The sequence below is a fragment of the Panthera onca genome, chromosome X, assembly GCF_046562875.1.
Source record: "Panthera onca isolate mPanOnc1 chromosome X, mPanOnc1 haplotype 2, whole genome shotgun sequence".
Lineage (NCBI taxonomy): Eukaryota > Metazoa > Chordata > Mammalia > Carnivora > Felidae > Panthera > Panthera onca.
In genome coordinates, this window is record NC_138357.1 from 103,148,941 (window position 1) to 103,163,200 (window position 14,260).

Here is a 14,260-nt window from a genome sequence, read left to right on the forward strand (position 1 = left end):
TCATAGGAGTTGCACATGTTTGCCCGTTTGTCAAATGTTTTAACATTGTTTATAGTGGGTTTTTTTTTGTCTGAAGTAGCAAAGGTTACCAATATTTTTCTTTATGGTCTCTGGCTTTGGTGTCATGGCTTAGACGTTTCTCCCCCAAGAATATATAAATAATCACATAAATTTTCTTCTAAGGGTAAGAAGGACTGTTTTACACATTCCTTGGGAAAAAACATGTAACAGCTGAAAGTTTAATGGTTTGTAAAAAGTAGTACTCAGAGGTTTAAAATTGCCTTTCTGATGGGACGATAAAGTAGCAAAAATGGGTTTTGGCGTAATTTCTGAAATTTGGCCTTCTTGCTCTGCAGACACTCCCTCTCTCTCCCTCCCTCTCTCTCTCTCTCTCTTTCTCTCTCTCTCCCTTCTAACTAACTAATTCAAAATAGAAGGGGAGGTAAATTGGGGAGGCAGAAGACTCAAGAATATAGACATAGGACCCTAACCTTCACCAATGAGACACATCTAGGCCAGCCTTTGAATCAGAAATCGGTGACCCTTTCAACCAAGTATTGGGCTGTAAAATAAAAAATAAGTTTACAAATAACATAAACAAAATGTCGAGAGAGAGACAGAGGTTGGTGGTCTAGAGAAGCAGACACTGCCCGAGTCACTGCGACAAGGTCGCAGCAGATAAACCCAGTTTCCAGAAGCATCAGTGGCAGAGTCGCCTGCAGCTATGCCCACGCCCAGCATTAGTGATGTGATCAGGGCAGCCTGTCCCCAGGAATGGCGGCGACGTGGCCTCCACCAGAGCAGTTCTGCTGGGTGATTGCAGCCCCACTGGAAAGCATGTGAACCTTCAGATGTCTCTCCTGGCTGAAACTAACAAGAGGGGTGACGTTGTTTGCAACGAAGAAAACTGAAGGGTGTGGAAGCAAGGGCAGGAGTGGCTACGTAAAATAGAACCTCAGGGCACTGGGTGCCTAGGTTGGTCTTGCTGGCCTGGTGGGCCTGGGGGCGGTGAGAATTCATCCAGCCTCGGCCCCTGTCAGGGGCTCTCACCTAGCGGTCCTTACTGGGCATTGATTACGAACAAGAGCTAGATCGGCTCTACCAAGCCATACCTCCCATCCCCCAAGACCAACCCACTCACGAGTAGTCGAATACTGTGAGACGCTTACCAGTCACATATTAGCGGGAAGGAGCAATCCCCACCCTCTGTAGTGAAGCAGCAGCAGGCCAGAGTCACAGCAATCAGATATACTTCTAACCAGCTTTTTAAAACATTTGACCATCGTGGTGACGTTACGCATCAGAATATTCTATGCGTACCAGAAAGTGACTCAGTGTTTATGACCGTCTTTTGCCTGAGATCCTGGAGGACATTCAGGGCTATTTGTATCCCGGGAACTGGGATTCTAACATGGAACTTGCTAAAACTTGCATACACACATATAATTAAGACATCTGGCTACATTATGTTGGAAATGTGGTTCTTTGAGCCTGAAAGTGTTCATTTAAATGTGGGCTGCACCGAGGTATAATTTTTTTAGAACACAAATCATAATCCAGTCTTAAAAGACAGTATATAAAAATGTGTAAAAATGTGTAAAAAACAATGGTCTTGCCTCGACAAGTAGACCCTCACCCCAAACTGCTAACGATAATACGTGTTAGATGTTCGAAAAGCTCGTGAGATTATTTTCTAATAGAAACTGTTCAGCCCATCCTACCTCTAGGAAATTGACTTAAGGATGAGGTAATACTTTAAGTAAACAATTTAGGAAGTCGATCCAAATTGCTCAGAGTGCTTTGCAGACGTGAGCTAATTCCGCCTTGTAAAGAAGCTTGTGTAACGGGATTCATGTCTATGGTTCCCTTTGAAACTGTTTCTGGCAGGTGGTGGTTTGCTGAGGGAAAGGTATCTGTGGTAAGGCACGGCCCTCCCCAATCTCAGGGCATCTTTAGGGATCCCGAGACGATCCTCAACTTCTGCGGGCAGACTTCCTGATTATATCATAACACCTTCCTGCCTCCGTCTCTTGGGCCCTCAACTCGAGGAAACAGCTGTGGAGGGACGCGTATGGGGGAAAACACCTTGAGGGAAAGGAGGCTGGTGATTGCTATGGTTTAAAAAACACGCAAACAAACAATATCCTGAGACCACACAAACTTGAGCTATTTTGGCCATTACCTCCTCTGAAGCTCACGGCTCAGTCCCTCCCTGGGAACTGCTCTGTTGAGAGTCGCTTTCTCATCCAAAGCTGTGCCCGCTTCCCGGCCGCAGCCTGCATCCAACGCCTGGCCAGTGCGGGGTAGGCCTGAGGGCCCTGTTCCCTCGCCTCAATTTAGGAGGGCTCTGAAGGGCCACCCGAGGCCTACAACTCCCCACGGAGGTGGCTGAGGGGTCTGCATCACAGTTTAACTTCTCCCTCTGCCCGGCCCTGCTGCCCTCATTCCCCCCACAAGTGTATCTCCCTAGATAATTCCTCAGGGAAGTTCCGGTCCACTCATCTCCATCCTACAGCCTGTTTCCAGGGAACCTGACCTAAGACACACCCATTTGAAGGACAAGGTGCGCGAGGAAGAGTCGAAAAGATAATCTTACGGGTCTAACTAATTCTTTTACATTTTTATTGCCTATAATTAACTCATCTCTGAGGGAAATACTGACTGGCCTTGAACTTTGACTCATGGTTACTGCAGGCCTGGCCTGGTGCCAGATAAAGGTTTCGTTCAGGATTTGCAATTATCGAACCACAGCAAAGCCAACAGGGTGGGGGCAGGACACTAAGGGTTGGGCGTGTATTAATTCCCTCGGGAATTAATGTCAATTCCACTAGGAAAAAAAGAAGGAAAAGAAAGAGAAATAGATCGTTGGATAAATCCATAACTACATGGTGAGCACCTACAGTATAAGCAATTGGTTACCAAGAAAGAGGGAAAAACAACACGCCTCCCCACCCGCCCCAGAAGCCCACAGTCGAACTGGGAAAACAAGCAAATACATTACTAGAGAAAATGTGGTAGGTTAGTAATGGGGGGGACGTAGGGTGTCATGACAGAACAAGAACACCTAACCCTGTCAAGTGTAGGGTTAGGACAGGAGAGAGAAGAAAAGAAGTGTCCACGTGGAACAAAAGAGACGAGTCACGGACGGGGAAAAAGAGGACTTCAAGAAAGCGAATCCAAGGAAATAGTAATCTACAAGGCAAGAGGAGGAATTTGCAGGAAGCCATTCTATTTATAAAGTTGCAAAACTGGAAATAACCCAAACGCTCAACAATAGGGGAAGGATAATAATAGAATATTGCAAAGTAGTCTAAATGGAAGTAATGCACATTCCACCCATTTGTGGAAATGTGATGTGAAGTAATATTAAATGAGTAACGCGGAAATGGTGCCCGCTCACTGGGCTCTGACTCTATGAAAATGTGTGCCTTGATAAACAATGACCAAGAAAACTCTGCGTACCAGAGGAACAAGAATTTAATGTGTCATGTGTCCTTTCTGCCCCTTTTCCCCTATTTGAGTGTGTCACCTTTCTGGCCTGATTTTTAAAAATATCCTCCTTTCCCCGTTATGAAAGCCTTATCCATGCATGCACCAGCCTAGAAATATTTTGGAAGCCTTTTAGAAATATTCAGAAACTCCTGCTCTTAACTACAACGAGAAAAAATAGCAGTATCACCCTGAGGAAAGACCAGCATTTTAGACTCTGTGGATCTTTGACTTGGAGTTGAACACTTTGAAATGACATAAAGGACATACGTATTTTAATAAACAAGAAAGTGACAACCTTTGTAGAAAGCCTCCTCGGTAACATATCAACAGCTTTTTTAAAAGTGTACATTCTTCGATTCAGAAATTGCAATTCTAGGCTGTACCTAGTGCTGTGGTGGCAAATGTTCAACAACCAGATCTCTGGGGGGAAAGCCTTGGATCTGTAGTGCTTGCCAATTTCTATGGTGCAAATACCCCTCTCGTGGCCAATTCCAAATTACCAATGTGATGTCAAGAGATACGCACACATGCGTCCACACAAAGACTCGTACACAAATGTTCACAGCAGCATCATTCAAAATGGCCAAAAGGTAGACGCAATCCAAATACTCATCAACTAGTCAATGGATAAGCGAATTGTGATATTACAGCAGGATTCTCGCACAGAGAGACGGGACCGCGGGGCTCTCTTCGTCCAGGAAGCAACTTCAGGAAGCAAAAAAGACTGAGTCCCGGATGCAGCAGGGTGTAGCCTTTTATGCAATGTCTACCTCTTTGTCTCCCATATACGGTGACGCATGTCGTCTGAGTAGACACGGTCCAAGTCAGGGTTGTGTCGGAGTTACGCCATCGTGTGTAGGAGTTGATGGGGCCAAGTGCACGTTGCCTTCCTTTGTTCTGAGAAGGCCTCCGCCACGTTCCTTAGGGAGGGGCTCGACCACAATATATGCAATCAATGCAGTACTACTCAGCAACAAAAAGATAGGAACTATTGATGCAGGCAACAACCTGGATGAACACCGAATGGAAGAAAGAGGCAAAATAAAAGTACGTATCGTACGATTCCACTTACATACAATTCGACACAATGCAAATTATTGTGACCGAAAACTGATCAGTGTTTGTGTGGGGCGTGGGAAGGAGGCAGAGGGAGGGACTGCCAAAGAGCAAGAGAAGACTTTTGGAGGTGACGCCTCTGTTCATTATCTTGCCTGTGGCGATAGTTTCCTGGGGATACACCGATGTCAAAATTTAACAATCAATCCACTTGAAATGGATGCAGTTTACTGCATGTCAGTTACACCACAATAAAACTGGTTCAAGGAAAAAGACCGCTCAGGGTCTTCTGTACTCCTATCCCTTGCGATCTCCTTAAACTTCTCATGCGCCCAGCCTAACTTCCAATGGCTAACACCCCCATCTTTGTGGGAAGTTTGCCCTCGGGCTGCCTGAACCCACATTGTTCTACAAACTAGGTGAAAGTGCCCAGGAGTTAGCGACTCCCACCTCTCCCACCTCTTTGCCCCCAGTACCCTGGGCAGCCTTTAATGGCTGACAAGTACAAGGGCATAAATGCCCAGCACCCTTGAGCCTTGGCCAGGATAATTCTGGGGTGGATTGTTAATCCAATTGGGGTTAAATTCTAGAACCTCCTCACGGTAGCTGGCCTCATAAGGACCCCAATGACGGGCTGTCTTCTATTCCCTTTATCACTTCTCCACTGCCCTACCCGGGTCCATGCACCCAAATAAATTACATGCACTCCAGTCCTTATCCCAAGGTCAGCTTCTGGGAAAGCCCAATTTAGACAGGGTCAAAGGTCTCATGAGGATTTCCCCCTGGAAACTAGAGGAAGATTGATTTGAGGATTTGAGTTTGAAGGACCTTTGAAGATCCCTTTGAGTTAAAGCACAGTTTCTAAAGCTAACGTCTGGCACAAAAAGGTTTTCGCAACAATGGATGGGTAACAAAAACAAAGCATTAAAGGGAGGTCATTGTGATCTCTCTTATGTTTCTGAAAGATAATACTGGAAGAGACAGAGAAATTCTAGGAAGAGGAACCACTGATTTAAAATATCAAGATATTTGGGGGCGCCTGGCTGGCTCAGTCACTGGAGTATGCGACTCTCGATCTCAGGGTTGCGGGTTCGAGCCCCACTTTGGGTGTAGAGATTACTTTAAGATTTTTTTTTTTTTTAAAGATACTTATGTAAGTTAGGTTTGGAAAAAAAATAAGTGGCTTTCAAGGTCCTTCTCCCCAAACGAATACCTGCAACTAACATTCGTTCTTATCAGGCCCCTTGTCTCAGCCAGAAACTGTTCCAAGGGGTGGGGGAATAGGGCATTGAAGAAGACACATAATATCTTTGCTTTCATAGCACACGTGATCTAACAAAGGAAGACAGGCAATAATAATATTAATGCAATATTAATACAATATACAAGACAGGCAATAATAAATAACCACAAAAAATATCAGAGTGATCAATTATTTGCAGAGAATTAAAATCGGGCGAAATGAAGGTAAGGGCTGATGGTGTGCCTGCTTTAGGTTTGACAATATCATACATTTGATTGTTGTTGTGCAAACATCTCCCTCATGGGAAGAGTACTTCCCCTCTCCAGTGATGTTGGCCGTGTGAAGCGATCTGAACCATGTGGAGGGAGCAGTGTGCGAGTTCTGAGTTGGGGCCGTGGAGGCTTGAGGGTTTTCAACTGCTCACCTGGGAGGCGATGCGGACCGTAGCCCGAGACAGCGCGGACGGCTGCCCCAACCGCCACACGGGCCTGCGAAGCAGAGATTCATGCTTGTGCATTTTGAGGTGGTCTGTGACCGATCGTCACGGTCAGGGAAGCTTCTCTGAGGAGGTGACGTTTCAGCTGAGATCTGAATGGTAAGAAGCCAGTCCCGTGACGGCTGTTCCAGGCAGGAAGAACATCTAACGTGGGTAAAAAGATGCAAAGGTGGGCACCAGCTTGGCATGCTCAGGGACTTGGAAGGCCACGTGTGAGGCTGGACTGTGCAAGTGGTGGAGTGGAGGGAGGGTGGCACGAGACGAGAACGAAGGGGAATCGAGCACAGGCCAGAGGGACCTGCAAACTGGAATAAGGAAATCGGTTTTCCTTACAGGTGCAGAGGAAAGCGCCGAAGGATATAAGCAATGTAGTGACCCAATCGCACTGATTTTTAAAAGATCACGCGGGCTGGTGGGTGGAGAATCGATAGAATAAGGGACTTGCATACCGTTCTGCTAAACCAGGATGCAGTCTCGGAACCTCCCTCGACCCAGAGTTCCTGAACTACGAAACAGTTACGATCTTCATGCCAACTTAAATTTAGGGGTTGATAGACAACTAGATACAATCCATACATAAAATAGCTTAGGTACCATTTCACGCGTACGTAACAAGGTACTCCAAAACTCAACGGCTCAAAACAACCACCACCATTCACTGACTCACACATCTGCAATTTGGCCAGGACTTGATGGGGAAAGCTCATCTCTGTTCCGTGTGGAATCAGCTGTGGGGGGCTCCACCGGGGGTTGGAGGATCCATTTCCACGGTGGCCCCATTCACAGAGCCGGCAAGTTGGGGCTAACTGTTGGCCGGGGGCCTTTGTTGTCGTCCACCTAAGACTCTCCAGGTGGCCACTTGGACTTTCTCACAGCTTGGTGGCTGGGTTCTAAGAGCAAGCTTTATAAGAGGACAAGCCCCAGTGTGTAAATGCTTATCAAGCCCCTGCGTGCATCGCACTTGCGAGTTTCCCACTGGCCGCATGTAGTCACAGGCCAACCCCAGAGGCAACGTTGGGGGTGGGGAATATCCAAGGGCATGAATACCGGGTGGGTGCAATCTCTTGGGGGTCAATGATGTCACAAAACGAAAGCCAGACCAAATCAAACTTCAAATGAATCGGTTTTTTGAGAGAGAGAGACAGAGACAGAGAAAGGGTGCAAATGAGCAAAGGGCAGAGAGAGAGAGAGACAGAGGGAGAGAGAGAGAGAGAGAATTCCACAAGGGGCAGAGAGAGAAAGAGAGCAAGAGGGAGAGAGAGGTGGGGCTCACCCAGAGCGGGACTCATGTTCACCCAAAGCAGGACTCGAACTCACGACCTTCAGATCATGACCTGAGCCAAAGTCAGATGCTTACCAGACTGAGCCACCCAGGCTCCCATAAGTGAACTTTTAAAAGGAACCCACAGATGGGGTGCCTCGGTGGCTCGGTCCATTAAGCATCTGACTCTTGATTTCGCCTCCGGTCATGACCTTACAGTTTGTGAGTTCGAGCCCTGAGTCGAGCCCTGAGTCGAGCCCAGCCTTGGGATCCCGGCTTGGGAATTCTCAATACCTCGCTCTCTGCCCCTCCCTCACTCCCTCTCTCCCTCTTTCTCAAAATAAAGAAATGAACTTTAAAAAAATAATAAAATAAAATAAACCCACTGGTTTTCACACTTGCTCTAATAGTCAAGGGGAAGGTTTGTGGTACAAAAAAACAGGTTCATTTTTCAAAATCTCTTTGCTATAAATAACTGCCTAGACTTCTTTTCAGCACCTATGGCATTCACCTTTTTTATATGTATCTCATTCATGGTTGCAAATACATAAAAATGTAAATACTTAACACGATATAAAAAGACAACAGGTCATAACGGTGGTTGTTCATTTTCAGAAAGTTAGAAAGCACGAAGGGAGGAAAGAAAAACAAAAAAAAGACGTAGTTCTTGTTGTTGTTTTTTTTTTTAAAGTTTATTTATTTTTGAAACAGAGAGAGACACAGCATGAACGGGGGAGGGGCAGAGAGAGAGGGAGACACAGAATGGGAAGCAGGCTCCAGGCTCTGAGCCGTCAGCCCAGAGCCCGACGCGGGGCTCGAACTCGCGGACCGCGAGATCGTGACCTGAGCTGAAGTCGGACGCTTAACCGACTGAGCCACCCAGGCGCCCCAAAAAGACGTAGTTCTTAACAGCGTTCCAAGGCAGAATATCAGACGGTGGGGGGATTTTTCCTCCTCTTCGCGTGGAAGTTTCACATTTCAGTCAATGCAGACTAGATAGCGATCCAGCGCCTCTGCAAGCTTATAATGCGATCCTTTGTGGCGTTCAAAGGGAACATACTGGTCACCCTTGCTTCCCTTCTGTGCTCTTTCTGCACATGTCTGTCTGCAGTCACCGCAGCTTTGCCGTACCTGACGCAGCTCCTTTCACCTGCCAGAACCACGCTTGACATGCGGAAGACCAAGGACCGTAGTGCGTTCCATTCTCAACCCCTGGAGGACCGGTGGTTTGGCTTTAATCTTTCGCGACATCAAGGATTTCTATTGAGCCTGAGCAGAGGAAGAGGGAGCTTTTCTGTAACCGTGCCCTGCCACTATTTTGACCATGAGCTGTTAACAGGAGATGAGCGAAGTCAAGGCCGGCCAACCCCGCGTGGTGAGTCAAACCCCACTCTCGCTCTCACGCTCCTCCTGGAAGAAAGTAAAGTTGGGACAGTGAAAATCGATTTCCTCTGACTCAATTGACCAGAGAGCGATCTGGTCTAGGGTCTAGGGTCTAGGACCTACCTCTTCAACATTTCTGCAATATTCCCTGAGGGAAATAAGCAGCAACAACTGCAGGGAGTACAAGTTAGGTCGGGGGTCCCTGAAATCTGATACCTTGAATTGATCTTGTATTTTTTTTTAATCAAAGCATAATTTACATACCGTAAAAGGACAGATTTTAAATATACAGCTTGATGAGGCTTTAACACCACAGTAACTACCATCCTCATTAAATCGATGAATGTTTCCCTCATCCTGGAAAGTTCTCTTACGCTCCTTGCTAGTCAACCCCCCTGCCAAAGACAACCACTTCCTAACTTTTATAGCCATAGCTTAGTTTGGCCAGCTCCTGAACGTCACCTAAGTCGAAATATCTAGTATTTTGCGTGTCTTAGACTTCTTTTGCTCAACACAGTCTGTTAGAGAGTCATACGTATTGTTGAGCGCATCTGTGGCTCGTTCCTTTTTATCGTTCAGTACTATATAACTGTATGAATATACCACAATTTACTTATCCATTCACTTACTGATGGACATTTGAGTTATGTCCGGGGTGAGGATATTATGAATGAAGCTGCCATGAACATTCTTTTATCATTCTTGGTTTCCTTAGATATTACTGCTTTCTTTTTTTTTTTTTTTTAAGTTTATTTTTATCTATATTGAGAGAGAGAGAGAGAGAGCACAAGCTGGGGAGGGGCAGAGAGAGCGGGAGAGAGAGAATCCCAAGCAGGTTCCGTGCTGTCAGGGCAGAGCCTGATATCAGGCTCGAACTCCCAAACGGGGAGATCACGGCCCGGGCCAAAGTCAGGAATCCGATGCTTGGGGCGCTTGGGTGGCTCAGTCATTTAAGCGTCCAACTCTTGGTTTCTGCTCAGGTCATGATCTCACGGTTTGTGGGTTCAAGCCCCACATTGGGCTCTGTGCTGACAGTGCAGAGCCTGCTTGGGATTCTCTCTCTCTCTCTCTCTCTGCCTCCCCTGCTCTTGCTCCGTCTCTCTCTTTCTGTCAAAATCAATAAATAAACCTAAGAAAGAAAAAAAAGTCAGACACTTAACTGACCGAGCCACCTAGGCTCCCCCTACGGTCCTTCCAGTGTACGTGTGGTTCTATTTCACATCCTACATACTTAGGAGTAGAATTTCTGGGTCGTGGGGTAGGTCCCCACGTAACTTTATAAGAAACTGCCATACCATTTGCCAAAGCGGTTGTACCACTTCACGTCCTCACCGCTTACTCACCAATACTTGGCGTTGTGTTTTTAAAATTCTAACGCTAAAATAGGGGGCACCCTAGGTGGCTCAGTCGGCTGAGCACCTGACTTCAGCTCAGGTTATGATCTCTCAGTTCAGGAGTTCGAGCCCCGCATCGGGCTGTCAGCCTGCCAGCACAGAGCCCACTTCGGATCCCCTGTCTCCCTCTCGCTCTGCCCCTCCCCCGCTCTCTCATGCACGCTCGCTCGCTCTCAAAAATAAATAAACATACAAAAAAATAAAGCTAAAATAGCATCTCGTTGTTGACACACTGGACCGTTACCTTGAAAATCTGGGGAGCCCGAAAGCTGGAAGTAGAAAAATGTCAGCCCAAGCCCTTCCCGGTCAACCCGGATGTAGGCGCAGATGTACGGCCACACTCAACTCCCACTCTGCCTGGGTAAGCATACACTTGGCGTTTCAGAAGCAAAGGGCTCTGAAAAGTTGCCATCACACTATATTCAGTAGAACTGAGCTACCTTCCATCTTCCATTGCCCCTTTCCCTCTAAATCTCAACGCGAGTATTCAACCAAATATATGACGGGTAACTGATCACTACTCTGACCGAAACGGGCTGAAATCGCACTTTCCACGTATTGCCTCTTCCACCCAAAACCACGTTCAAATTCACCGCTGAAATGAAACCCATGGATTTATTGCCACAGGAAAGCCGAAGGCTAAGTTGTAAACCCTAAAAGACAGCCGTCCTGAAACGACTTTGCACCTTCACCGGCCAGCGCTCCCGAGTACTCATCTATAAGACGGGTGTGCCCAACCTGGGAGTCGCGGTATCAGCCGAGAATGGATTAATTATGAAGAAAAAAAAAAAAAAAACCTTCAAACTTTCTGGAAAAAGGTTTCCTACAAAATACAAGATTTTTTTTTCTTTTGCTTCACAACTATGCTTTACTTTGCGTTTAACGAAGAGGAAAAGATAACGATAAAAAGGCAAAGGCAGGGTCCCGTGGCTTTGGTCTTCCCTCGTTATTTTATATTTTGTCCTTTCTGTCTGGCTGTGTCTACTCCTACGTCACGCCCGTGGACTGACCTTCACTTCCCTCAAGTGGGACAGATAGCAGCTCTCTTTAGGATAATATCTTCTTTGCAGAATAGATCCCAAAGGGTCCGTGAGCTGAATAAATAAGCAATGAAAAAGAGATCGCACGAGAGATGAAGAGGCAGAGAGAGAGAGGAGCGGTGCCCTCTCTTCAGCTGAGGTGTGACAAGCCTTGGAACTAGAGCCTATGCACGTGGCACCGCGACAAGGGAAGAGCTCGGCGCCGGGGCCGCTGCTGTCCTGGCACATTGCAAACGCCTTCCTCGCAGAGCGGACGATACCAAGGTGCACAGCCTATCCCCCTACCAGGCCTCCCTGTGCATCCAGTCCCGATCAGCTACCTACCCCGGGAATTCATGACACTCCCGGGGGGCAAGTCCGGAGAGCTACGGGCCCAGGGCAAGGAGCTCAGGGTGCCGGTGGCCTCTATGCTAGAGAACTTGGGAAATAAAACTACGGAAACCATTTGGAGTGTTCGCCAAATGCTCTCGGGTCACCCCTCCCCAGGCATGTGATGAGGTGGCATTTCTCTGTCGCCTCGGAAACCAGAGCACGTGATGGTCTTTGGCCAATGAAACGTAACCACAAGTGACACGTGTCACTCTAACGGCCCCTGTGCAATCCGCCATGTTTTTGTTCCACCACTGCGGTGACACCGCCGTCATCAGTCTGGATCTCTGCGTGGCAGTAACAAGCGGGTCCTGGTCACTGACGCGCCACGGAGACCTAGCAAAAGCAAGACCCTGTGCTTTCAGGACCCTGACGGTAGGCGCCTCCTTACGTTTTGTGTCCCAGGCACTTCTCTGGCCTCACTGGTCCTGAGCGAGAATTAAGCTCGTATCGAGTTACCACGCTGAGATCGAGGGTGTAGCTCACGCTGCCTGATGACACATCCCTGGTCGGGACTAGAAAGAGGAGAGAGACACTAGCACTGGGCCTGGGCTTTCCGTGACCTGGAGGCCCCAGCTCGAAAATCAGGTGTGTTTTTGCTCGTAAGTAAGCCTTGACGTTTGGGAAAATACAATCACCGTGAAGTAATCGGATTAAGTGAATTTACAGGGATTCCTGTATGGGATAGGCACGGCCAGGGGGAAGAAAAATGAGCAACTTAACAACATCATTGAAGATGGTCCCAGGGTAGATTGTACAGAAATAGAAACGAATAAGCAAACAGCCTGGTCCAGATTCAGATCGAATGCCTGCGGTGCTCTTCTCAGGACTCGTTAAAAGCAGTCAAATTCCAGGGCGCCTGGGTGGCTCAGTCGGTGAAGCGTCCGACTTTGGCTCAGGTCATGACCTCGTGGTTCCTGAGTTGGAGCCCCGCGTGGGGCTCTGTGCTGACAGCTCGGAGCCCAGAGCCCGCTTTGGATTCTGCGTCTCCCTCTCCCTCGGTCCCTTCCCCGCTCCCACCCTGTCCGTCCCTGTCTTTCAAAAATAAATAAACATCTAAAAACAAAAGTAGTCAAAGCCCATTTATAACCTGCACACGGATCTGCCACGACGTACCTGCTGGGGTCAAACCAGGCTCTTCACATACACAGCAACGGGGACGGGGTACTTGCTTCTCCCCCAGCAGAGCCCGGGAAGCCTGCCATTCTCTCTGTTCCTGAGCTCCAGGCACCCGCCTAGAAGCTTCCATTTGGCTTCTAAATAATCACCTACTTAAGTACCACATGGTGACAACGTTGGGTTCTTTGGACTCACAAAACTGTGATGAGCTCTCAGGCCTTTTCTAAAACATCAAAGTAACGTCCCCGTGCTGTGCACCTTTAGATGCGTCAGGATTAGGGTGACTGGCATTGCAAGTGGCCTTAGGGGGGAGACGGCTCAGGTGTCTGGAGAGTGGGCCTAATGAGGCCACGGCAGAGCGCCAGTCCAGGTGGGTCAGTTAGCTTCACACAGAGAAAACCCTTCGCAGCCACAAACCACACCCACGATTGCGGTCTCGGGACAAATTCGGTCAAATTAGCCACAAAGGAGCCTGGATAAGCAATGCCTACAGCTTTCCACAGCCCATCGTTGCTAACGGAAAAAATGAGTCCTCGCCCTCCTCTCGCTGGTTACGTCACCTCTCCAGGGTCCCGGCCACTGACATGCTACCTTTCATAGACGATCTTCTCTAAAACACGACTACTTTACAACAGGATAAATACCCACGAGGGAGCTTCACTTCGGCACAGGTCCCGGACAACTTTTTTTTTTTTAAGTTTATTATCTTAATTTAGCCCCCTTGCCTGAGCTTCGAACCCAGCGGCCGCCGTCCTCCAGTGCCCCTTGGATGTCCCAGATCTCGCAGAGCTCGGTTAAAACCCAGGTCGCCACCTTCTTCGTCGTCCTCCTTGGTCTCCGGCATTCGCCCAGGTCGAGAATGGTGAGCCAAAGCCTGACGGCTGGGCGTCCGATTCCTCTCTTTCCCTCGTTACCTGCGTCCATCTTCAAGGGCTATTGATTTTCCACCTCAGTGACATTCGTGTCCCGTCCTTCCTCTCCATTTCCCTCGCCTCTGTGCCACCCCGTGCCTCCCCTCCCCCCCACCCCCGACCCCGAGTCCCTACGTAAGATGCCTGGCTGTCCTCCCCTTAGTGTCACGGCCCTCTGAAATACCTCTCACTCATGCCAGAGCAGTCAGAGACAAAAATCCGATTTGGACATTCTTCTGTTCTGAAAAGAACCTTCAGTTCTGCTGGGGTGTTTTTACTCATCAGCTCAAACATCACCTCTCAGAGGGCATTCCTGAACTTCCTTCATCCTTTTCCTTCCTGTGTGGAGCCATTATACTGACCCATATATTTCTGACCCTGGGTTTCAGTTCTCTTCGGCTACAACTCAACCCCCGTCGCTGGCGAAACATAGTGGTTTAAAACGACAACCATTTTATTATTATTATTCATTTTATAATTATTACTATCATTATTA

At 47.9% G+C, this 14,260-nt stretch overlaps 1 long non-coding RNA gene across 1 annotated transcript in view; it reads right to left on the minus strand.

The window, feature by feature from the left end:
• Positions 1-8,295: 8,295 nt before the first annotated feature.
• LOC145714336 (uncharacterized) overlaps positions 8,296-14,260 on the minus strand; it is a 78,146-nt gene continuing 72,181 nt past the window's right edge. The window contains exon 5 of the long non-coding RNA XR_014136841.1: positions 8,296-8,958. This is a non-coding gene — a long non-coding RNA (uncharacterized LOC145714336). The remainder of the gene's footprint in view (positions 8,959-14,260) is intronic.